Source organism: Enhydra lutris, unplaced genomic scaffold (genome assembly GCF_002288905.1).
Source record: "Enhydra lutris kenyoni isolate GAN:26980312 unplaced genomic scaffold, ASM228890v2 scaffoldscaffold29, whole genome shotgun sequence".
NCBI classification, from domain to species: Eukaryota; Metazoa; Chordata; class Mammalia; order Carnivora; family Mustelidae; genus Enhydra; species Enhydra lutris.
Window position 1 is genome coordinate 9,362,685 of NW_019154113.1, and position 25,899 is coordinate 9,388,583.

The window sequence follows — 25,899 nt, forward strand, 5'->3', positions numbered from 1 at the left end:
GCAGATATTATTATCAGTTTTTGATAGAGTCTTCCAGGAGAGTCTCACAGAAATACATAAACATCAATGCAAGATTTTCTTTTTCTTTTTTCTTAACTCAGATGCTAGGGCTCCTTACTTTCATCAGATAAGAAATCTTAAAAATTCTCCATTTATAATACTGCCTCATTCTTTTTAATTGCTGCAGTAGCATTTCATTGTATGAATGCACATAATTGATCTAAAAATCTCCTATGGATACATATTAAGATTTGTTTCCAACATTATACAACCCAAAGTGATCCTTCCGGGAACACCACTGCATGAATACCATTTCCCATTTCCCATTGTGGGAAAATGAACATATTTTAACAAGTTTGACAATGAAGAAGTGTGGCTTCTTGGATAATATATCATGTGGTATAGCTAGATCTATCTGGAGGGATTGATGATGGAGCATGTCTCCTTCACCAGAACCTAGAAAGTCAAAGTGCTAACCGAGCAATGATAGAGACTAAGCCATGGTGTAAAGGAAGTAAAAGAAAGCATGTTTGAGCACTAACTTTCTAGAAGGAAAACTTGCTAGGACTTAATGACAAAAGCATAGGAAAAAGTAGTTTAAAATGTTAGCATTTAAGGCCTTGAAGGTTTCTGGACTGAGAGTCTGGGGAAAGTAAATTCAGTCCTGCAGTTTTTGGGTGTCTGGCATTATGCTCTTCATGAGACTGGAAAGAGGAGTACCATAAGCCCTCTGACATAAGTCATCATCAGTTTTTTGAAACTTCTTTAGAATCATTATGGCAAGCATGCAGGATCTAGAAAATGTGTTAGTCTGGAAGAACAGTATCTTCCCCTTATAACTAGTGCAAGGTCTATGCACAAGATCTCATACATAATTTGCTCTCAATAATTACTTATGGACTAATTTACCTTTGGTACAGTAGGAGATAATGAACTCAGAATAGTCTCCTTTTACATCAACAGTATAGAGTCCTTTTCTTGGATTTCTGAAAATGGCTGCCATCTATGTTTGGACATTGTGTTTTGGTTCAGAGTAAGTGAATCACCCAAAGACTTGCTGAATGAATGACAGAAGGGATGAAATAAGGAGAACCAATTAAGAATATTGGCCACAGGGGTTCAAAAAATGCTAGCCTGGAGATGATATCCTCATAAACAAGAAGGATTTTTTTCACAAAACGAAATCAGAGGGTATATTTCCAGGAAAGCAGGAGGACATGTGAGGATCTAGTGGGAAGAAAATGAGCTTTAGAGACAAACATACCTAGGTATAAGTTTCACATCACAGAAACAAGATTAATTTCCAGCAAATTCTTTCATATTCTAAGCCTTAGTTTCCTCACTTGCAAAATACATAAAATTAGACTTACTTTGCGTATGAATTAAATAAAAAGGTATTTTTTAGGTACATAAAGTATCGAACAAAATCCAGCATAGGGTGTATATTCAGCTAATACTGCCACCTTCTTCTCTTGTCATTCCAAGTACCATTTCTAAGATGAAATAATCACATTTGGAAATTTACGGAAGACTAACATTCTAAGATTTGGGGCAATATAGTGAAGTTAAGAGCACACAGGAATGGAGTCTGGCTGCATGGATCCTGTCTGAGCCTCATTTCTGAACCATGTAACTGCTATCACCACCCCCTTTCCTTTCTACAACTCCCAGTACCATGGAGATAAGCAAGATACCAATTCACACAGTTGCATGGTTGAAGGAAATCATGCATGTGCAGCAATTTTCCCCATGTAAATGCTCAGAAAATTATAGTTGATGATAGAATTTATTGGCATGTGAGGGAAGCAGCACTTATCCACTTGCTATAAGTAAACGGAGTTGTTATTCTGCATTCAATTACCTGAAAAACTGCAAAGAACTCTACAAATGAGTGGCCATTTAATTATTGTCTACAAGTATGTCTAAAGCGAATGCAAATCACAGGCTCATAGACTTGTGGAATGTTACCATGGGGAGGGACCACCTCAGACTTTGGGAATAATATTATCACATCCTTTCTTTTTGAGTGGTTTGGCACGTAGAGACTAAGTGGACAGTTCTGTTATATTTAATGTGCTTGAGCATGCTATGTAAAATCTGCTTTTACGCTATAATATCTATTGAATATTTCCTCTGAGAACAGGTCTTATTATTAGATTATATGATACAAGACGAGACCAGTCAATAAGGGACTTTTTTTCCCAGCCCAGCTTGCCAATGGAAGTAACTGTTTTTAAATTACTCCAAGACCTTCTTTGTAGGAGGCTAGGAAAAATATGCCCATGAATCATAAAACTGACAAGCCCTGGGGCTGAGTGGGTCTGGTCTAGGAGATGCAAAGAACAAAGATAAAGGTGCACTACAGGTATGCAGAGACAGGGAGAATTAATGTCAGCGGAAGAAATAGCCATCAGTTGAGGTGGGAGAGGCAGAATGATCTACTCAGAATGCACAACAAACCACAAACAACCTGACCTGGAGAGAATAACACTCTTTACTAACATCTTAGGAGAAACAAAACAAAACAACAATGACTGTATTGCACAATTGAGGTCTAATTAGGACAAAGAATACTCATTCTTACTACTATTGCCTTTTTTTTTATTTGTCAGTTTAATTCACTTTCAGTCACAAAGCTTTTCTCTTTTTTCCTTAATCTTTTACTGTCACCAGGAACAGCTCACCTGTTTTAAAAATATCTTGACCCGAATAAGAAAAGCCCCTTTTGAATTAATTACTCCTCTCGGGGAAAGTGAAGGTAGTTCCTTTAATTCAAAGTTAAACTTGTACAGTGAAAGAGGAAAAAAAAAACCAAAACCCAAAACTCACAGCTCTCCCTTGCTTGGTCGAACAATCTAACAGGAGAGGGAAAAGGGTTGCATTTAAATATCTGTTTTGCTTCTAAAGATTCTCAAACAAACGAATTCTTTTATAAGATTGACATTTCAGAAGAGGAGGCAAGGCAGACAGGTGAACTCAGATCAAAATGGATTTTGCCAACATTCCATTTTAAAGGTCAAGGTTGGTGCAGACTTGTGTTGTGTTTTTAGTCTCAAGCTCCCCCCTTCACTTCCAGTGCTGGGGGATGTGCCAGACAACAAAAGGAAGAGAATTCTTGAATCCTTCCCTTGCTCACCTTGGGACTACCAATGCCTGCAGAGGACATGCGCATGGGGACAACAAAATGACTTCCTGTCATGTGTGCTATTTTTCTCGAGGTGGAGGAAGGATGTTTAATTTCTGAATTTATGACTCTTGGACCATTCTGGAAAAAAATGACGTGAGATAACCTTGCCCTCCAGCCTACGTTGCTTCAGCCATTTGTGGTCAATTGTTTTGAATGTTTATGCCCTCCTCTTCTGGGAGGATGAGACTTACACCTTCCTGCTTACATCTGTCAGACCACTCACTCACTCTGGAGTCTGTTTTTGGAGAACTTTAAAGATCCGTCAAACAGTGATGTATTCTCTTGTGACCTGAGATATCCCTTGGCCAACTTAATCTCATGTGCATTTATCTGTCTTGGCTTTTTGTTCCCTTGGACCCTGGCCACACACTTGAAAAGTCCTCACACCTCTTGCCATTGAGAAGCTCATAGTCAATGAGGGGCACCTGTGAAAAGAGGAAGTCAGGCCTCTTATCTTTGACGGAGATGAAACTTGGTGTGAAAAGTTCTTAAAAGTGCTATTTTCATAGAACAGACTAAGCACAACCACTTGAGGGTGGTTTTAAAATTTGGCCTGGTTTTAGAATTACGTGTAATACAGGGAAGGAACATTTTTCCTGGGCCTTCTCAGGGTCGGTCTGTGGGTGGGTCTAAAAATTAAACTGACGGAGACACATGAACAGGACAGCGTACATGTTTATTTGATATAAATTGTATGTGACATGAGAGCCTTCATTAGGAAATAGCGACTCAAAGAAATGGTTAAACTTGAGGATTTTTATGCTAGATTTAATGAAGTGTGGACAGTCAAGGAAAAACAAGATAGGCCAGAGAGCACAAGGTTAAGGTGTAGTAAACCGGCTGAAACTGAGCAAGGAGCGTCCAGATTCTTTTTGGTGTCCCTTTGTCCTCCAAGATCAGGATGTTCCTTTCCTCTGGTATAAGGAGGACACCTCCCACTTGACTCACTTGAGGGTTCTATGACCCTGTTTCAGGGAAGAAGGCCAAGGGGAAGGGCAGAATGCCTTCTGTTTTTTCCAACTCCTTCAGCTTAAAATATTTAATATGCCAAGGTGACAAATGTTGGGGTAGTATGTTCTGTACCTCATCTTTAATATTTTAAAATACCACAAAATTATAATACACAAGATTTTGTGCTATATTACAGATATACTATATTGCGTTCCACACAGTGTCCCTATTCCACACAGAGGCACATAAAAAGAGAAAACGATTCTGTGTGTTTTGAACTCAAGTAAGATACAAGCTAGTGGAATGTGAGTGCTAACAAGGCCCCAGAAATGATCAGTTATAATCCCCTGTTTTACAAATGACTTAACAGGGACCTAGAGATCTCGGGAAAGTGGTCCAGCGGCAGCCAGTTGGTTAACGGCAGAGGAGGGAATAGAACCGGGCCCTCCTGGGTCCCTGCCCAGCCAGACCTCCAGCTCCTGATTTTCAGCCACCACTCTATTCTCTGTAGATCTGAAACGCTCAGGAAATGTCTTCAACACCATCGATTTGCACAAAACAAGCATGTGCAACTGAACCACTTAGGTTCCTAATATTTGACATTTAACACCTCATACTGAGGACTATCTTTGACCCATCAGTGCTACATCTGAACCTGAAAGAAAAATGTTTATGTTTGTTATTAGACATATATATGCCTGTCTCCCTTCCCAGCTCTTGGAGACATATGTCTCTATTGTCAGCTCTGTTTCCTGTGTTTAACCCATGCTCTGTCTCCTCTGATTGCCCCTAATGGAGCTTGACAGTTGTAGAGTTAATCTAAGCCCTGGTCTCCAGGTTTTACCTCAGGAAACAATCGGTCTCCAGAGTGTTCCAGCTTCTTGCAAGCCTATATTCCCCCTGGGTCCTTTCTCAGCCCAGCTGGGGAGCCTTTCCCATTGTCTGCCAAATGGACACCAATTAAGTCAACTGTTCCCCAATTAGAATTTTGCAGAGTTCCTCTTGTTCTCTTGTACTCCGGCTCTCAAGCAAGGGTCTGTTTTTGGAATTAGTTACAGAAGGAGAAAAATAAATAAATAAATGGCAGCCCTTTCCTGTAACCCAATCCTCCTGGGCTTTTCCTGTCAGCCACTCACACAACTTGATCCTGGGATATATGGCAACTGCTTGGTAGCTCAGAGGTTTATCATCTGCATAATCCTTCCACCAGGCTGTTCTCAGGACAGGGCCCAAAGCTGAGAGCCCCCAGCTCACCCAGGAGGGGCACTGGAGAAGCTGGGAAGAGGCAGGAAAACTCCTCTTTGTACAAAAAAAAAAAAAAAAAAAAAAAAAAAAAAAAAAAAAAAAACCCTAAAAAAAAAAAACCTTAAAAAAAAAAAAAAGTGGGTTTGCTTTGAAGAGATGAAAGCCTGGTGTTTTGCTTTCTGGAGGAAATGCCCCTCCATTTGGACAGCCGACTTTAAGGCAGATGTGTTCTTGTGATGAAGGATTTTGCAGAGCGCGGCATTTCCAGGCAACGTTTAAGATGTCAATCAGTGGTGTTTGAAATCACTCAGGCTGTCACAGCTGGGTGACACTGGGGCTGAGTCGGGGAGTCTTTAGAGAATGGGGACGTTGTTGACATCAGAATGTACTTGTTTGTGAAACACAGTCAATCACAAATAATATCTTCTTCAAAGAATCCGATTTATTGTCATATATTTTTTTAAGCATTTATGCGGCGTGTTCATTCGGTATGCTCCCAAAGAACAAAGAAAGGCGTGTGGTTTAGAGCCACACTTCTCAGACAGTTACATGTGCAGGGCCACCTGGGATCTTATTAAAATGCAGATTCTGGTTCAGACCTGGAGAGGGCCGGAGACCCTGCACTTTTTGAGAGTTCCCAGGTGATGCTGAGGTTTCCTATCCCTCACCAGGGTCTGAGGAACAAGAGCTTAGATAGAAAAGTGAACTGATAAGTAATACATTGATTAAGTTAACAGGTAAAAGATACATCATTCTTACTAGATGGGGTCCACGAAAACAAAATAAAATTGAGACTTGAATGATGGGTTTAGATACATCAGCCAAAACATCTTGTCAATCCGTGGTTAATTTTTCTTTCAGCAACACCAAATCATCACACTCATTCGTTCATTCATTTGACATTGTGTGTGTGATGTTCAGTTCTGTGTTCAGATACCAAAGAAACAGACTGTATAGGTCCTTGACCTCCAGATAAAACAAAGAAATGGAAGTTCAGGGTCTAGATGTATCAATTGCCACATAAACAACAATGCCTAGAAAAGGTAAGGGTTTAAAACAGCACAGGTTGGGGGTGAGTTAGCTACATGGTGGGTCCAGTCTCCCTGGGGCGCAAAGGTGACTCTGTGTGGTCTTGTCCACTTTAGACTCAGAACGGGCAGCATGACATTCTATCTGACATCAGGGACAGCCTAACGGCGATCTGGGGAAGAAAGATCCTATACAGGGCCATGGATGATGGAAAGCAGGGCCCTTGAGGGGATCAGCCCTTGAGGGGCCACCATGTAAAATGGCCCAAATGAAGAAAACAAAATTAAAGACACCAGAGGGTCAGAGAAGAACAGAATCCATGTGAGCCACGTTTTCAGGAGAAGACTTCAGCTGTAATTGGCAAACGAGTCATTGATGATAATTATGTATTTATTACTTTGATTATGGAAGTTAAATAAATGTTTACTGAAATGAATTAGAAAATAATGAAAAGCAAAAAAATCTACAATCAAATTAATAAATGAATAACTATTTTCAATGGCTCTTTATCTTGATAAAAGCAACATCATTTCAAAGAGTAAGATCTGAAAAAAAAAAAAAAGCTAAAGGCCATACAGGAAATTATATGTTATGGGGAAAAGGGCCCTCTTAAAAGCCTAAGATGACAATATATCAATGATCTAGGTAGGTTTTAAATAATGTACTTCGCACTTACTGTGCGCTCCAAAAGGAATTCTCAGCTTGTCACAAATCGCCCACAATCCCTCCAGATTTCACTCAACAGTCAGATAACAATAATGCGACAATTCCTACCTCCACATATTTTTCAGCTTTGTCCCACAGCCTAAAAGAAAGTACCAACTATGAGCAAAACGAAGTTGACTCAATTTTCACTGAATTATATTTGTTTGGAAAGTGATCAATAAACCTCGTTTAGAAGGAAAATTGGCATCTACATTTGAAAGGGAGCATGGCTTGCCTGAAAAGCCATTTCTGTCTCTCTGTGCTTTCTTGCTTCAGAAAAAGAAAAAAAAAAGTGAATGTATTGAAAGTTTGTGAGAATCAAACACCAGTCATTCACCGAGCTTCAAACATTAAGAAATGATGATGTCACAGTGTGACCTACACATCGTTGTTCATGTTCTCCTTCCTTTATGTTCGACGAATTTCTCAGCCTTTGCCTTCCTTCTTTGGCTCCTGCAGTCGCCTGTCACCCAAGGCTATATCCTGGGCAGTTTTCCAGGCTTGAGTCCCTTGCCATTCTTCTCTCTGGTTGTTATCCTAAGAAACGAGTGGCATAGCATGATTAAAATATCATTACTTTCTATGGGGAAAAGTAAGAGAATGCTTTTATTTAATTTTCCACTAATGAGGCCACCTGGAGAGGTGCCCAGAGGACCTGCAACTCCTGCTTTCCCAGATGATGGGAAAACATCCAGCTTGATGGGACGCTGCATCAAACTTCTGGAGGTGTGTTGAGACGACCCTGTTATTTGTCACTAGGGACTTCCTCCTTCTGTCTTAACTGACATCATCAGCAGAGGCGTAGAAATCAAGCCAGAGGGATACAGAGAGAATATCCCTCTCCTGACCCAAAGCAGGCCAGCCTGAAGCATTTACAGGAAAGTTTGTTTTCAGGAAATGTACAGCCCAATTACACTCTCCCCAGAGACACGAATAGTTCAGATAGCACTCAGATAAGTATCCACAATTTTGGGAACTTCATAAAAAAAAAACAGAACCAGCAGCTTTTGGAGGCTTGGCCTTCCCTGGTTAAAATAGTTGTTGGAGGGAGAGACAACCTTGCCTGGTGGTCTCAGGATCGAGGTTAGAATCAGGAGATTCGAAGTGTTTTGACTCCAGCTTCCTCTCTCACTTGCTGGGTGGTCTGAGGAGTAAAATGAAGGCCAATCCCTGGAATTGATACAAAGGGACAAAATGGTATATCTCCTGTTCTTTTTGAATTGATTAATAGGTCTAATGAATGGGGTCAAAACAGTAATTACTGTCCAGCCTGAAGAGTAGAGGTGGGATTTATGGGCATGTCATTTGAGGTGTGTTCAAGTCCTTTTGAGCAGAATCCTTCTTGCTTCATTTACTGGTACAGTTACCTAAGATTCTGAAGGCAGTGGGAGCTCTTCATGGCCTCTGGTCATAGCACTTATGCTTTGGAAGGTAATTTTAGACAGACTGACGTGGTGACCTAACATTAGCTGATGTAATTAACTAATCTTTGTGGGTTTTAGAGAACGCCATAGAGAAGGCATGGCATGTATATCAGACCAGGTTTGATGAGATAGAGAGTCATAATCTGGATTGGAAGAAATGACAGAGATCTATTTCTGGGGGATACTATGGAGATGTGATACAATTTGAGGGCAAAACACATTTATTGAGCTCTTCTACCAACTGTAATATGTAAATTCTTGTACCTATATCACTCTGTGGGTAAACAGATAAGTTTTGATGATTTAGGCTGTAAGGCATGAAAGTCCAAACCAACTTACTTTAAACAGTAAGTGGAATTTATTGCTTTGTGCATCTAGAAAGTCCCAAGATGTGGGGAAGAGAAGTTTGATCCTAAGCTCACCTCCATTTCCTGCAGAATCTCTGTACTGTGCCTCTTCTGCCCATTGGCTTGGCCCATAGGCTCTCAGCTTCCCTAATGGAAAAATGACTGCAGAGTTACAGAATTCACATCTAGGCATGGCACCATCCAGAGAAAGGGGACTCTTTGACCTGTTCCTATGCAATGTCTTAGGCTTCCTTGTAACTGGATTAGTTTCTCAATGCTGAACTCATAGGATGTCAAGGTAGAAAAGATTACGTTGATTGTGTAGGGCTAATTTAGACTTGAATGGGGCTAAATCTTGAGTCAGTCCCACCCAACTGATGGCTGCTACCAATCAGGAGGAGGTCCAGTGGATGCTGGGGGAGCCAACAGTGTCCTTTACAGTAGTAATGATCACTGCCTTCTAAAGGTAAATAAATTGTGTTTTGGTTAAATGATTTATTCCAGATCCCATAGTCATTTTGTGCTGAAGCCAATATTTTAATTCACACTGACGGTGGGATGATACAAAGACATCTTCATGACAAAGTGATTTTTCAAAATGCAAATATGACCATATTATTCCCATCATCAATCTTCAACGAGGAATCCCATGACCTTCAGGAGAGAACCCAAATGCCTTGGTTTGACTTTCCAGTAGCTTTGCCTGATTTCTGCCTTTCATCCTAAACTTACTTCATATTAAACCATTCGACATCCCCTTTGCACTTTTTAAATTCTGCTTTCATGCCTACTCATCTGACAAGCCAGTATTATTTTAATGTGGCATTAGATCAATTTTCAAAGGGTGTGGCAATTATCCATTTGTCCATAGTATACAAACAGGATTAAAAGGTCTTTAGAGTCAACCAGGCTATCCCATGAACTGTTAACTCCCAGGCAGCACAAAGGACTTGCCCAAACATCCCGATTAGAAACCTGATGACACTTCAGCCTGCCTTGCGCTTGTACTAGTCCACGCCCTTAAGGGGCACCACACTGAATCTTTGCTCACAAAACCCTATGCTACCAAACCACAGAATGTACATTGTCCCAAGCAACTTTGCCAACCCATTTTCAGGAAGTCTCCATTGAGCCCCCTCTTCTGTAATTTTCCATTTCTTTTTTTTTTTTTTAAAGAATTTATTTATTTGACAGAGAGTGAGAGAAGGAGAGAGAGCACAAGTGGGGGGAGCAGCAGAGGGAGAGGGGGAAGCAGGCTCCCCGCTGAGCAGGGAGCACGATGTGGGACTCGATCCCAGCATCCTGAGATCATGACCTGAGCCGAAGGCAGAGGCTTAACCCACTGAGCCACCCAGGTGCCCGTGTAATTTTCCATTTCTCTATTGCCTACCTCTCCCCTTTTTTGTCTTCCCTTTATCACTTCCCCATAATCCATTTTAGTTCCCTGCTTTTCTCCCTTTAAAAAATTATCTTTGTCCAACTTGAAATTGAGTTCAGTTTCTACTGGAATCTCTCTCCCTTCTTGCAGCAGTCCAAACAAAATCTGTCTTGACACCTTTACCAGGTGACCAGGGAAGTTTCTTTTTAACAATGGTTAGACTCCCAGGTCTGCTACTTACTAGTTAAGTGGTCGTTAAGTGGTCATTAAGTGGTCCTTAGCCAATTAGCTTCCCTAAGCCTTCATTTTTGTCCACTCATAAAATGAGAATAATGAAGCTTACCTCACAAAGATATGTACATTTAGTACAGACACTGGTGCTTAGCAAGCCCACAATAAATAGCAGTGATTAATATCCTCTTTCCATGTCCTAGGAGATCGTAACTCTGAAGGTCAGGACTGTATCTTCATTGACCTTGTTTCCCCACTGCTGAGTTCCAAGCCTGACAAGGCATCCAGAGTGTCTTCACTGCTCTCTGTAAGTTTTATGTGTCCAAACCATACTCCAAGTTTTCTCCCGAATGTTCTTAAGTCTTTCTTTCTTGCTTGTTCATCTGCCTTTCTCAGGCCTTCCTTTCAACTCTATGGTAGCTAAGTGGTGACCTCAAATTTCATTGGCAGAGATCTAGCTATAAGGCAGTCTTCTCCCTGGGGAACTCTGATGACCTGAGAACATTCCATAAAGGTTTTACACCCTTTTAATTTTTAAGATTTCTACATTTATTTCAGAGAAAAAGAGAGTGAGAGTGAGTAGGGAAGGGACAGAATGAGAGGGAAGGGAGAGAGAGAGAATTTCAAGCAGACTCTGCACCAAGCACTGAGTGCAATGCAGGGCTTGATCCCATGACCCCAAAATCATGATTTGACCTGAGCCAAAACCAAGAGTTAGTCACTTAACCAACTTAGCCACCCAGGTACCCCTTATATCCTTTATTTGACCTTTGTCTTGGCAACTTTTAATCAACTGAATATCATACCTGACATTCATCCCTCAAAGCCTTATTAACCCTATTTCTAGAAGCCCTTCTATTGTCTAGCCTCACAAGGCCCAGAATATCTGAAATCGACCTGTTTCTTTTCATCCCTGCCTGCAAACTGACAACTTTCTTCTTTGAGCTCATCTTGTTCTTTTAACATCTTACCAAACTCAGTGAATGGCAACCACATATTCCATTTTTCAGTTTTTTTCTCTTCGTTCAGTAGAGGAAATCCATCTTCCAAATGAACCCAGGTGGTAGTTGTCTCATGTTGTTTATCTTTGCTTGGTGAACATCTCCATTTTTCTAGCCCACGGAAGTCATTTCCTCCCCACTATGGTCCCACTGCTAAACCAATGGCATGCATTCTTCACTTTTGTTATGATAAAGTCTTACTTCGGATATCAATTCCTACACTTACTCAGACGAGAAAGACTACTTTGTGGTAATAAAACCCAACTTTCGGTGGCTTGTCACACAAAAGATGTTCTTTTTCCTTCCTCAAAACCCCTGACTCAAGTTCTTTCCATCTGGTATGTATAGTTTCTGGGATTCACATTTTTCTGGGTCTCTGTGGCAGAAGAAGGAGCATAAAGAATTCATGTCCTCACTTAGAAACCTTGAAATAGAAAAGATGCTGGTCATGTTGCCTCACAAACTATTGGCCAGAATTTAGTGGCCTCGACATGAAGAGTCTGGAGAAATGTAGAGAGCAAATGGATTATCCATACTGAGCACTGCGGCTTTGCCCCTTCTCCCTCTCTATTTTCTTCCCATTCTCGCATATTCTGAGTTGAGAGAGCATTCTATCTCTTTATATATCTTTATCTTTGGACATTTAGAAGAATAAGAGGGCACCAGAGGTAAACATCCCATGGAGGGAAAAATGGTGTCCTCAAGTTTCCAGTGTGGCAGGGAAGAATTGCAGGAGAGCAATTATTAGGAGTGTAACATCACTATATTTAACTGAAGTGGGTTATTCCTGTAGAGTACAGTCTATGTCCCTGAGGAGGTATTTTGGGGGAGGAGGGAGATTATGTGTGGTTTTGTTTACTCTGCTTTTGCTTTTGAATAGTAATACCTACATTAGCCCAATCCTGGAAATCCCAATTTAGCAATCTGAGGTGAGGCCAGGATTCCAACAGATTTCTGGGTAGTTTGGAAGATGATTAGCTAAGTTGAGGGACCACCAGACACAAGTCAAGCAGGAAAGTGGGACGTTCCACTAGGGACCCAGTGTAAAGGGTAAGAGGTTGAAATGCTGGCAAAAAAGTAACAATATTTAAAGAGGTTGAGGATACAATGCTAAGTCAGTGGGAATTTCTAGTCAGCTACAGTAGAAGAAAAGACAACAGGGAGAGGAGATTGTGAGATGCACATCCCTAGAGGCCTTAGTTTCTCCATTCACCATCCATTTATTTAGTTAACACTTATTTAATAACTCTGGTCATCAGCCAGAGACTCTGCCAGGTGCCAGAGCCACAGTGGCCATGGAGAAAACAGCCATGGCCATTGTCCTCACTCCCACACTCCCAGCCAGTGGACACAGAGGGTAAGAGCCAAGTATGATGTAGCGGTGGTAACAGAAGAGCACAGAAGGGGCTTGAATCTATCAAGGAAGTCTCCTGGAAGGAAGAGGGTCATTTTCAGAGCTGAAAGTGTGAATTGAGTAACAGGGGCCATGCTCTTGGATTTTTCTTCAATGAATGAGGTATGCAAAAAAAAAAAAAAAAAAACCCAAAAAACAAAAAAACAGAACTGAATTTAGGTCTCTTTGCCCACAGGATGCTGGAAGAAATACACATGTGGAGGCAGACAGTCCTGGAGGCAACATCACCCCCCACATTAGCTGTGGAACCTGAACGTGTTTCCTGTCTGGCCCCTCCTTCTTCAATGATGCAATGAGCATTTTAACACCTGAGAGCATGCCAGGTCATTCTCGAGGATTGAATGAGATCACCTGACTAGAGCAATAAGCCATGGGTCTGGCTTAATGACTGTTCTCTTCCTTCCTTCTCTCCTGTTTATCACCTTCCAAGTAAGAAAGGAATAATAATACTGAGAGAAATAATAATAATAATGGATAACACTACTACTAGTAGTAGTTTAAATATATCATATATATAAAAAACTATATATATAAAATTCATACCACACTCTTACACATCTGATCATCTGACATTACCATTGCTTGTTCTCTCTTCCTTTCTTCTTCCCCTTCCTTCCTACCTCCCTTCCTCCCTCCCTCCCTTTCTCCTTCCCCCTTCCCTTTCCTTCCTTCCTTCCTTCCTTCCCTTCCTCCTTTACTTCCTCCCTTCCTTTCTTCCTTCTTTCCTTCCTTCCTGTCTTTGCCTATATAGTATTTTGACTGGCTTAATGGGTAATTAAAATAATATAACAGAACAAATGAATTAAAATCAAAGTGAAAAAAATATAGAGAGTTACAAAATGATACGAATAATAAGATAGGCCACAATGCCTTTATTTATATTTTGGGCAAACAGCTGGCTTTCAGCTTCCTAGCAGCCAAAGTGAAAAGAGAAATATTTCTGTATATATATTTAATAGCATCCATGAAATGAATAGTCGCCAGTTGCTTTGGGGATTCACAACTACGAATTTCAGATCGGCATTTTTTCCTGGGGGACTTGTAAGTGGGACAGTGTACATTGCAGTGGGTAATGTTCAATGCAGCCTTCCAACAGATAGGGTAAAAGAAACGTTGGGTTATTTCCTCCAAGATCTCTAATGTGGGCTGATGGTTGACAGAAGTTCTCTTGGGGAGGAGAGAAAGATTGGGTGATTTTACTAGCAAGCCTCCCTTATTTGGCCTGATCTAGGAGCAGATGACATTTTAGAGTTTGAGGAGAGATGGCCTCACTCTGTTTGAAAGAACTCCCCCATCGACATTCCCTAAGTGTTAAGTGGCAAGGAGTTCAAGACACCCTTACCTGGTAACTCACACAAATTTATTTCTCAAATCCACATTTTCCAACTTAAAGTCTTGGAATCTTTTCATTAAGAAATGCAAATGTTAAAAGATCCTGACAAAGTGCCTCCCCATATTCCTTAGTCCTGTGTCTTCCTCATTTGCCTTTAGTCTTATGGCAGGGAAAAGCACTGATCATCACTCTCCCACCTTGAAGTACAACCAGAGCCTTGCCTGGGAAATGAACCCAGAATGTTCTTCATAGCATAGCACCTCAGAACTGCATCCACCATTCTGTGTCTTGTGGGTGTTTCAGAAATTGATTTGATATTCTTACACTTTGGGGAGTTTATTTGTGTTTTAAAATAAACATTATTTTCTAATAGTAGCAAAGAAGAGGTCTAATTGAAATCCAGCTGGGTTCAAGAAGGCCCTTCAGTCCCCTAATGCTTCGTTAATCAGCTGATTGTTGGCACAGTGAATAGACAGTACTCTTCCGCAGTGTAGCCTCATCGGCTCTGGTCATTGAGCCAAGGCCCACCCTGTCATGCACCAGTGCTGCCGTGTCATAATATTCCCAGCAGCAGGAAGAAGCAGCTTGAGCACAGGTGTTTCCGTGGGATCCAAGGAGCTCTTATGACACCCGGTCTTCTAGGTCCAGAGAGGTTTCCTTGGCACAACCAGTAGTCATGGGTGCGCCCAGAACATAGATCCCCTGCTAATCACTCAAAAGCCCTCAACAGTGGAGATTTAATGTTTTTCATCCGTGGGCAGTTCTCAAATAAGACCCTTCCCACCCACCTTTTTGGAACTCTTCTTCGGATGCGAGGGGAAGCAGCAAATGTTAGACCACCATGGAACCCCGCTGAGTCAAGGGCAGAGGAATTCCGCAGGGTCTAGAGCCCGGACCTGGGACCCAGACTGCCCCGTACAGAGAAGGACTCCCGAAGCCATCACGCGGCCCCTCTGTGCCTCAGCCTCTCGGTTTGTCAAACTGAAAGTAAACTGTATAGGGTTATTGAGAGGATTGAATGATCTGATACATATTGCTTATTTAAAATACTGTCTAATACATGTTTTGTTGTCATTAAAACCTGTAGTCTTGAGCTGTTTCACTGGTTCTGAGGAATATACAGAACACACCAGAGGTAACTTTAATTGGCTGTATGGATCTCAAGTTAAGTAAAGTTTTAGGGGATCCCAGGACTGTAAACTCATTAAACAAATGGGAAATAAACATTTTTGTTTTCTGTGCTAACTCCCTCTCATAGATAAGTGCTTTACAAGCACAATCACCTACAACCTTCCTGACCACCTACAAAGTTGGTATAATTAATCTCTTAATTTACTAAGATGCCTTTCTCTAGAGAGTATGATGACCCTATTGGGCTAATGGTTTTAATACTCATCTCACTTAGTAAAATACAGGATATCTAATTAAATTTGAATTTTGGGTTTAAAGAAATGGCATTTTGTTTTAAGTATATCCCAAATATTACATAGGACATATTTATCCTAAAAAGTTATTTGTTTACCTGAAATTCAAATTTAACTAAGGGTCTTTTGTTTACATTGGCTACATTTGGAACTCAAACTGCAGGGAAGTATTTTCTGGGTGCCAAGCACTGAGCTTAGCCATATATACATTTTCTTACATCTAGATCATATAACAAGAAGCAAGCCACGGAAAAGGACAATTACAGATCAATTTATATAACTTCACCAGTTTGTCTGATCTTCTACCCAGTATGCCAATTGCCAACATCACTTTTGACACTGGAACATTCTGTCATATTGCAGTAGATTTTCTACATAATTAGCCTTCAGCTGTGCTGGGGAGACTCTCTAATGATGAGTTATAGGCATGACTTTAAAAAAAAATCACTAAAGGGTGCTTGGGTGGCTCAGTTGGTTGGGTGACTGCGCTCGGCTCAGGTCATCATCCTGGAGTCCCAGTATCGAGTCTTGCACTGGGCTCCCAGCTCCATGGGGAGTCTGCTTCTCCCTCTGACATTCTCCCCTCTCATGGCCTCTCTCACTCTCATTCTCAAATAAAAATAAATAAAATCTAAAGAAAAAAAATCACTAAAAACAAATAGAAGCCATTTGAAGGAAAGAAAAGAGCTTTGAATGTGAACACACATGGATTCGAGTTCAGGGTGTACCAAGGGCTGTCTCTAAGAGCCTTGTTTGCATCATCGGTTAATGAACATTGTCTTTGAAGGGGTTCTGAAGGATTAAATTCAGAAGTCTGTGTGAGAGCTCAGCTTAGTGCAGCATGTGTTGAGAGCATCAAGTGTCTGCTTTCCACATTCTCTTCCCATTATTCATTCTTATTTAATTGCTTATTTTTAGACAGGATAGCGGGGCGGAGGGGAGGGAGAGAGAGAACCTTATGCAAGCTCCATGTCCTGCATGGAGCCCCAGAACGGAGAGTCGGGGTGTGTCTATGTGTTCAATCTCAGGACCCTGAGATCGTGACCTGAGCTGAAATCAAGAGTCAGGGGCACCTGGGTGACTCAGTCCGTTAAGTGTCTGCTTTTGGCTCAGGTCATGGTCAGGCTCCCTGCTCAGCTGGGAGTCTGTTCCTTCCTCTCTATCTACATTCCCCTACCACCACTCATGCTCTCTCTCTCTCTCTCTCTCTCTCACTTGCTCACTCTCTCAAATAAATGAATAAAATCTTAAGAAAAAAAAAAAAAAACAAATCAAGAGTCAGACGCTTCACCTCCTGAACCACCCAGGCAATCACTTTCCATTCTCTAATAGGATGTTACAAGTATAAAGATGTTAAATTCTTCACCTAAGCCAACGTCTCCACAGAAAAACCATTTGCAGTGTTCCCTACAATGAGGCACATGCATTAACCAGAAGTTGAGAGATCTGATGAGGACTCCTCAGTGGGGCAGACATTTCACCAGCGGGAGGGGACGAGGGTGGTTTTCAGAGCAGGCTCCCCTTTCATTCAGTATAACCTGTTGCGTCCACGGGAATTTTTCTGTGGGGTGCAAAAAGCAAAAGAGCCAGAGGACAGAATTTTTATCTGGGTGTCTGAAGGAGGATAGACACAAAATATGCAGACTGAAGCCATGTTTCAAGGAAATAGTGAAATTCAGGCTATGTGCTTATGAGATCTGAAAAATGGTGTGCCCGCTTCTGGACAAACTGGCTGGTAAGAGGAGCAGGATTTCCCCTCTGTGTGTTATTTACAGAATCCATTGCTGTAGCAAAGGATGGTTTGGTGGTGAAATTGGCATGAAAATGACAAGTAGTCCTAGGGTCCCCCCAACCAAACCTTCCGGTGGAGCCACCGTGCTCGGCTAGCCATAGTGGGCAGGCAGGAAGAAAGTCAGCTCTGGTTATGCTCACACTGGTTTATCCAGAGCCGGTTCGTATAGTACACCCCCACCCCCACCCTTCTGGAGAGCCATTCTCGTTTTCCAAGACTAGGAGCCATGCCGCACACATATCAGCTTATGCCCTCTTTTACCTAAGGGCGGCGTGAAGGAAATGAATCTGAACTTCAGTTTACCTCTCCTCTGCAGCAGGTTCAAAGGCTAAATTCCATTTTTCTACCTTAGACAGGCTTTGTAGTATCTGCAGCATAATATGAAATTTGCTTGTGAAATAAAGACAAACACGGGCTTGACAGAAATGGCATAAATAATCAATCCTTCGTATATTTATATAGAAGTCAGGTGCAGCTCATGGATGATTGCTGCATACTTTATTTCTTTGCTCTTCCAAGAAATTCTGATAGATGGAATGGGGCAGACTGACATCATGGGAGAATATCCCTCCCATATTTCTTGAAAAATCATCAAGCCTAAATCAGGTCTGGTTAATGTGGAAGGAAAACAGAATGGGAATCTATGAAGCATCATCTTCAGAGTGAGTAACAATAGGCATTTTATATTTTATAATCGTCTTTCAATCAGTTTTTCAAACTTCTATTTTTTTTTTCAGTTTCTCAAACTTCTTAACGTGTGCATATTGCATTAGAGTTTCATGATGAAAAAAAAGTCTCGTACTTTTTTCCAAGGAATTGGAAACATTTTATGGGATGAACGTATTGGTGAGGTTTCCAGACTCACTATGCAATCCCCAGACACCAAAATAACTTGGGACCTATTCAAATATTCTCAGCAACACATGAGATATGCCAAGTTCCGCAGAGAACGGTGAGGATTGCATGTTTGTTGAATACACATCTTCACAGCAATATGGTATTCCACTTATTAATTCTGTTTGCCACAGATGGCTTCATTATGTGTATTTAATTTTAGTGCTTAAGTAAACATACACTAAGGGTGTGTAAGAAAAACTCAAGATCTCCTTAAACAAAAAGCAAAGACTATGTGATGGTGTAGAGGAACTTGCTGGGAGCAAATGTATTCCAAAGTGGTTTTGGGGAAATCACTTGAAAGGCTTGGAGATGGTGTGTCTCCTTATTTGTGATGAGGTGGAGAGCTAGAGGTGGGGGGAAGTGAGACACTAATCAATGAGGCCGTACTTTACAACAGCCATTACCGTGATCTTATTTTTCACGCAATGATTGCCACATGTGGACCATGCTGATGTCCAAACACATGGGAGCACTTCTCTTTCCCTAAGACAAATGAAGATTTTCCCTTTGTTTGGTAATCTTGTCAAGATTTATCACTTAGTCATGTGCCATACATTAGGGTGTTTATAATATTTGGCTTTCTGCACTCTGGTTATGCAGTTTTATGATTTCAACAACATGGCAGTGATGAAACCAATGTTTTCTGGATTCAGATTTATCTCCAGTCTTAGAGTGGACTGTGGGCAGCACTTGAGTGGTTAAAAACAAGAGAGCAAGGAATCCCTGCCTGAGTACACAGAAGCCCCAAGAACATTCCTCGGCTCCTGTCCCCTGCATTCTGGAAAATGATGGTGCAGTAGGATAATCTTGTGCAATCCCCTTTGACTGGAAGAGGTCATGGTGGTCAAGTCTTCCTGCTTTTCATTGCAAAGTGAGCCAAAATGCAACTTCAGAATGAGACAGAATTGAATGGAATATTGAACTTCTTCGTGTGAGAGGCACAGGTGAAAGTCAGAGATGTTTCTGAGGAGACAGTGAAAACAGGTCAAAGGCAAGCTCAAGGATAGTACACCTGTTAAATCTATGGGCAAAATAAAATATTTCAGAAAGACACAAATCTTGCCTCTATTTCTTTCTTCTTTTTTTTTTTTTTAAAGATTTTATTGATTTATTCAACAGAGAGATAGAGAGATCACAAGTAGGCAGAGAAGCCGTCTTGCCTCTATTTCAAAGGTCACCTCACAGAACAGAAAAACTCCTACTGTTTGGGCCAGAAACCAAGCTAATCTGGGTCCCCTGACTTCTCCAAAACATGTTCAACCCACAAAAACTGTGCTTTTTAGAAGCATATTTAAAAGGACATTAAAACGCAATCATTCGTTATGGAGATATTGATTTACAGTTTAGGCTTAACATTTAGGAAGCTCAAACCAGCCGGAGGAAGAGCAGGGTTTTTGCTTTCAGCTGCACAGGGAAGCACAACGTTCATAGAAAAGAGAATATTCTGGAAAGCTCTCTGGGGTCTGGGAGACTTTCCCTCCCTGGATCATCCTGGAAGTGTTTAATTTCATAGACATTCAATAGATTTTTCTTTTAACTTAAGGAAAGCAAGGAAAGTTTTGCAGAATGGGGGAAAGAGTACTGTACTATATTGTGGGATAATAATTTTTAGGGTGAACATTTGTTTCCTCAACCAGGCTAACATCCACAAAGGCAGAGGAATCTTTATATCTTATATCTCCTTATTGTAGTGAAAGACATATGGTTGATACTTTTTACTTATTTATTGGTAGAATAAATATATTGATTTTGTTAAACACTGTAATTCCCATTATTTAACATAGTACCTGGAATAAAGTAGGAGCTCAGTATCTCTGTTGGATGGATGAATGACTGATAGTCCTCAGGCCAAGGCAGAAGTGTCATGGCGCATTGGAAACCCAGATGATGGATGCATTTGAACAGTTAGGAGCATGCCTGCAGAAACATCTAGATTCTCATCCAAAAGGCACTCTGTTACTGAGACCAAAATTTCCTTGAGAAGACAAAGTATGTATCATATGATTACTCCTGGCTGTAATTGGTGCCCATTGAAGGTAATGGTTCAGTCCTGGACACTTGGTTTACTTTAAAGCATCAGATGCAAAGCCTACAGAGGGCTCAGTGTTAATGGCAAATAGAAAGTATCTGTGGCAGCTGATACATCCTTTGGAGACTCATTCTCAAAGATCTGGTTTTACCCTATCAATGTCTTTCCTGCCTAGATAATAATTACCTGAGAAACATGGCCCAAGGGAGTGGGGCACTTTGGTCAGTTTCTCCATAACTACAGAAAAATTCTAAGAATTCTGTGCTTATTGGAAGCTTAATAAGTGGTTCCAGCTTTGGAAAGTAGCACTTCCCATTACTTTATTAAAAAAAAAAAAAAAGTCAGTTTGAACAAATGGAATTGAAAAACCAAAGCAAAGGAATAAGATACAAAAATATAACTCCATGCTGGAACCATTTAATGCAATGAGGTCAAGGATTTGGGGACAATGGATGGTAATGGATTATTCTTAAATATTTGAAAAACCTATTTTCTTTACTAAAGAGAAATTTAATTTTCTTATGCATGCATGACCATGATGTCAGAAGAAATATCCTCAGGGTGGTGGAGGTGGAAATCATTAATTTCTGGGGACAGTTGTTTTTCCACTAAAAGGCTTAAGATGATGCAGTAGAAATGGATGGAGCTAAAACGAAAATGCATGTTTTTAATTTAATTTAATTTGTTATTATTTTTTTAACTTCCAACCTACATCTATACTCTCTCTCTCTCTCTCTCTCTCTCTCTCTTCTTTAATTTTCAGGAGCTGAATACACAGATACTCAATAGATAGACAAAGGCTGCTTTGAGGAGAGCTTAAACACCTGCCCTTCTTTTTTGAGGCATTTCCACAATTTATGGGTGTCTCTAATGATTATGGGACATTCTTGTTCAGGAGGTAAAAGTCCTCTTGTTCTAAAGTAGATGTGGGTGTATTTGTAGATTTCCACTACCACTGAAAGGACAGGAGAAAATGATGAGAACTGCTCCCTGGACCGCCCCCCCCCCACCGTATATTGCAGAAACAATAACAACAACAACATTGACTTGTTCTGTTGGCTTTTCTAATCAGATGCATGCTTTACCAAAGTTTGGGGGAAGGATGTGATAGTGAAGACAAAGAATTCAGCCCTTCCTTTGGATCCTACAAGAATAATAAATATTTCTCTCTTCTTGTGAACCAAACAGGCATCATAAATAAATGCATGTTTAAACTGTTCTACAACAACGAACGAACAAGCCACAAAAGCCCACTACCACCCTAACATTGTCCTTCAAGACACTGGCAGTTTTTTCCTTAGTGTCTACAACATCAATTCAAGAGACTTCTGTGGGTCTTATTTTTTTTATTTTATTTTTGAAAAATGTTTTGATATATTTTATTTCAGATTTTTTTTCTCTGTGCTCAACATGTGAAGCATCTAGTTAAAATTAAATCAATCCTTTTTTAAATTGAGATATAATTGACACAGTTGCCGACCACAATAGTCTAGTGAACATGCATAAAGTGAATCTGATTAAAAAGTTTCACAAGTTTTTCTTTTTTGAGCTTTATCGATGCAGAGGTTCTATTTTTATCTTTCCAGATACATAGTTTTCTCACATTCGAATTTTGTCGCAAAGAATCAAAACCCTCACATTATGTTTCCCGGACAATTTGCCTTTTTGTTTCTTAAATTCAAAATAGCCATATAAAATCTCCATGGAAGCCATAAAGATGTCCCTCTTTGGTTTATCCCCTTTTGGGAGGGTATGCTTTTGTGCATACAGTTGGGGGTAGAGGATGGATGGAGCAAGACGCCAAAACTATCTTTTATCAGACAAAGAATGTAAAGAAGTCCAAGCAACATCCCAGGACAAAAGCCTGACCTCTCCGGCCTCTGGGGCCTGAGGCCTAGACAATCCCCCAGCCTGCGATCTTTCCTGAGAACCGCTGGAGGGAAGATCTGAGAAAAGACAGATATCGTGTCTTTCAGGAGCAAAGTCTGAGGTCTGAGCTTCTAACAGGGTCTGGCAGTATAAAGAACAAGGTCCAGAGCTCCTTCTCAGGGTAACTGAATAAAGGCAAAAGTCAGCTGTACGGATCTCAATTCTTTAAAATTTAAAAGCTAATTTTGTGTCTTTTAGTCAATTTCCTGCACAGGAAGAAAGAATTTATTAACTGCCTTCTGATATTAAATGGAGTGCTAATGGGTAAGTACAACAATTCAACAGGTGCCAAATTGGGTACAGAAGGGCATTATATCAATTTTAATCATAATGTCTTGCAAATGGATTTGCAGAGCGATGGCTTCTCCCCTCCTCCCCCGACCCTGGCCCACTGCCTCTATTTTGGAAACCTCTCTCTCTCTCCCCCAAATAATGAAATGGCTGTTAGAACTTAGGCCAGAAAACAGAACGCTAGATGGTTTCATTTAAGAAATCCTCCTATGGAAATGGGACTGTACAGTTCTAAGTAACAGGGAGGAGGCAAGAACAATGGTTCTGCTTTTTAAAAATTCACACCGACCAATGCAGTCGCTGGTTTGAATCAGACGTGGAGAAAAATTCTGATTCGGAACCCAAGATGGCAGCTGAACCAGGAGTATTTATATAAAATACACTCACATGCCCTTAATACGAGAACGCATTAAGACATGACTTCTCCATGACAGAACGATAAATGTTCCCTGCTTTAAGGACTCTGTTCTATTTTGTTCTTCACCTTTTCTGGAGAAATTCCACCTGATTCAGTCGTCCATAACAACCAACTACGTAAAGCCGTGAGTCTCTCACGTTTATGACCAAAAAAAAGGGCCAATAATTAGGGCCTCCTCGCCAAGCTTATTTAGGCTAAGGTGTTTGCTTACCTAGAGCAGGCGTCACTTCGAAGAATAAAAGAGAGATTTCTTCGAGAATGAATTTTGTCTAAAACCAAACAACAGGGGCAGCATCATTTATTATTTCTGCAGAGGGAGTTTTTCACCAAGCCCCCCACCCCGCACCCCTGCTCTTGGTCATTTTTCTGTCCAAGCCACTCCACTTCATCTTCTCCTTCCAAATGGAAAGCAAGATGACCTCTGATGGGGATCACTACAGCTCTGATTAATTCCCTTTCTTCAAGAGTTGTGGTGGGAAGAGAGCGAGAAAACTTTTATTCTTTTTGGTTGTTGTTCCCCCAAATTTCTTTGAGTATTAGGATTTACCTCAACTTCCCTTTTGAATGGTTAGCCCTTTTCCCCTTTTATTTATTTGAAAGAACAAGAAAAGGTAAAGAGAGCACTTGCACGGGAAATTTCATGATTGAGTAAAATTGAAATCTTCAGCATGGTCCCAGAAAAACTTGGAGGAACAGAGAATTAGGACATTTTACAACTTTGGAAAAAATTAGGAATGTGAAAATTAAAGAAATAAAGACCTACCACGATAATGTTCACATTCTCCTCGATGGAGGTCGTCGTGTAGAGACAGAGAAACTCATGATGCGGTAGGATGGAAGGGTGGGGAGGTTTTTAGATCATACGGTGAATCCCTGAAGACCTGAAGTTCTAGTTTAAAATTCTTCCTCAGACAATCGTATTGCATAATCACAGACACTAAAGATGGAAAGCATTTTCAAAAATCTTTCATGGTTACACACTTCGGCTCACAGGAAATGACACACAATTTTGTCAGGAGACATGCAGACAGGATGCTGTGAGCCCAGCAAACAGGCTGTCACAGACATCCCTTTTCTCGAATAGTATCAGGGATCTTTAAATGGTGTTAGGTTTGGGAATATGACTCTGGTTCAGCATGCAATTTTAGCCCCTCAGGGAAAATTTCACCTTGTTACAGAGTACGATAAGCTGAATTCTAGAAGTCAAGGTTCTGGAATTAAAATTAATTTGAAGGGCTTCTAATTTGTATTAAATATAGAAAGCTCTCATTTCAGTCCTAAATATCTGGATGCCTTATTAATTAAAAATAGACTTTTTCAAAAGAATTTTGAAATTCTTTGCCAATGTATCTTCCATCATGATATTTTTGGTAGGATTTTCTAAATGAATGTTTAAGTGAATTAATTAGAACCTACCTAATCTCATATCCTCACTGTGGACTTGTTCTTTTTCCACCTAAAAAACACCAAGTTTCAAACACTGAAACACAAAGGAAAAGGCACAGCACAAACTAAACTCACACGTAAAACTTCTGTTAGTCCCCAGTTAGAAAATGTTTAAGAGACATTTTCAAATTTCTAACTAACCGAAGTGAAAAGTAGCAAGTTTACAATGGAAATAAATTCAAGCAAGGAGGAGGCATTTCAGAAGTAAAAGCAGTGGGGTATAAATTACATGCACACACACAGACATTGCCACACAGATGTAAATAATCTTGCTTCAAATGGACCATAAAGTTTAAATTACTTTCCACACCAACAATATAAAGCTAGGGGAAAAAAAGCTAACCTTGGTTAAAATAATATTGTGACCTTCTAAAGAAAAACCCCAAAAAGAAGTAGTTGATAATTTAATGATTGCCTTGGGTTTTCATATAAATGTCACTTCCGTCATTAAAAGTACCGTTGCTTCGGATTTCCCAGAGCTCAGAAGCTAAAGTTGACTCTTGCCATTCATCTGCATGTATCTCCAATTGTTATTTATATGATATAAAATTGCTCTAAGACTTTTAGTAAAGACAGAAAAAATACTGGTGTGTAGGACCCAATGGAGTTCCCATGAGTCTACTGAAGTTTGATCAAGAGAGGTGATAAAAAATGTAAATCTCTAATGACCTTTTACAGTATTGAGATACTCAGCTCTAGAATATAGTGAACAATTACATTAAAAATCTTTCAAAAATACAAAGGCAATATGTAATCATGTGAGGAAAAATAGAAAGTTCAAAAAAATGAAAGAAAGGAAGAGAAGGGGAAAAAAATGGAAGGATTCAATTTTGTTTCTCCCCAGTTTGTATGCATGTGAGAATGATCTCCTTACACACAGCGCATATACACACAAATGTGAAATCACCTTATTTATATTGTTTTACAACAATATATTTATATTTATTGATATTTATATTTATATTGTTTTACAACAATAATGTTGTAACATGGATAACTCTTCATTGCCACTGAGTAGACTTTTTGACCAAAATATACTTTTATGTGTGGATATTTTACCACATGGGTCTATGTTTTCTTCAAATCAGTTAATATTTCTATAAATCTAGGTTGTTTTCAGACTTTTGCTACTAAAAATGCTATTGTAATGGCTACTGATGTTTTAGTGGATATCCCTAATTTTTTTCCCCACAGGATAAATTCTAAGAAGTGAGATTCCTAGATTCAAGGCTATTTTCCTCCAGAAGGCCTACATCACTTTGTACCAGCACACACAATGTATCACTCACTATACTAAATAACGCCAATCTCAGAAAGTGAAACCTATAACAAATTATCTTAATTCACATTATTTTTACCTGTAAAATTTTATTTCTACTTATGAATATGCTGACCAATTTTTCTGTCAAGGTGCAGGTCATTTTCTTA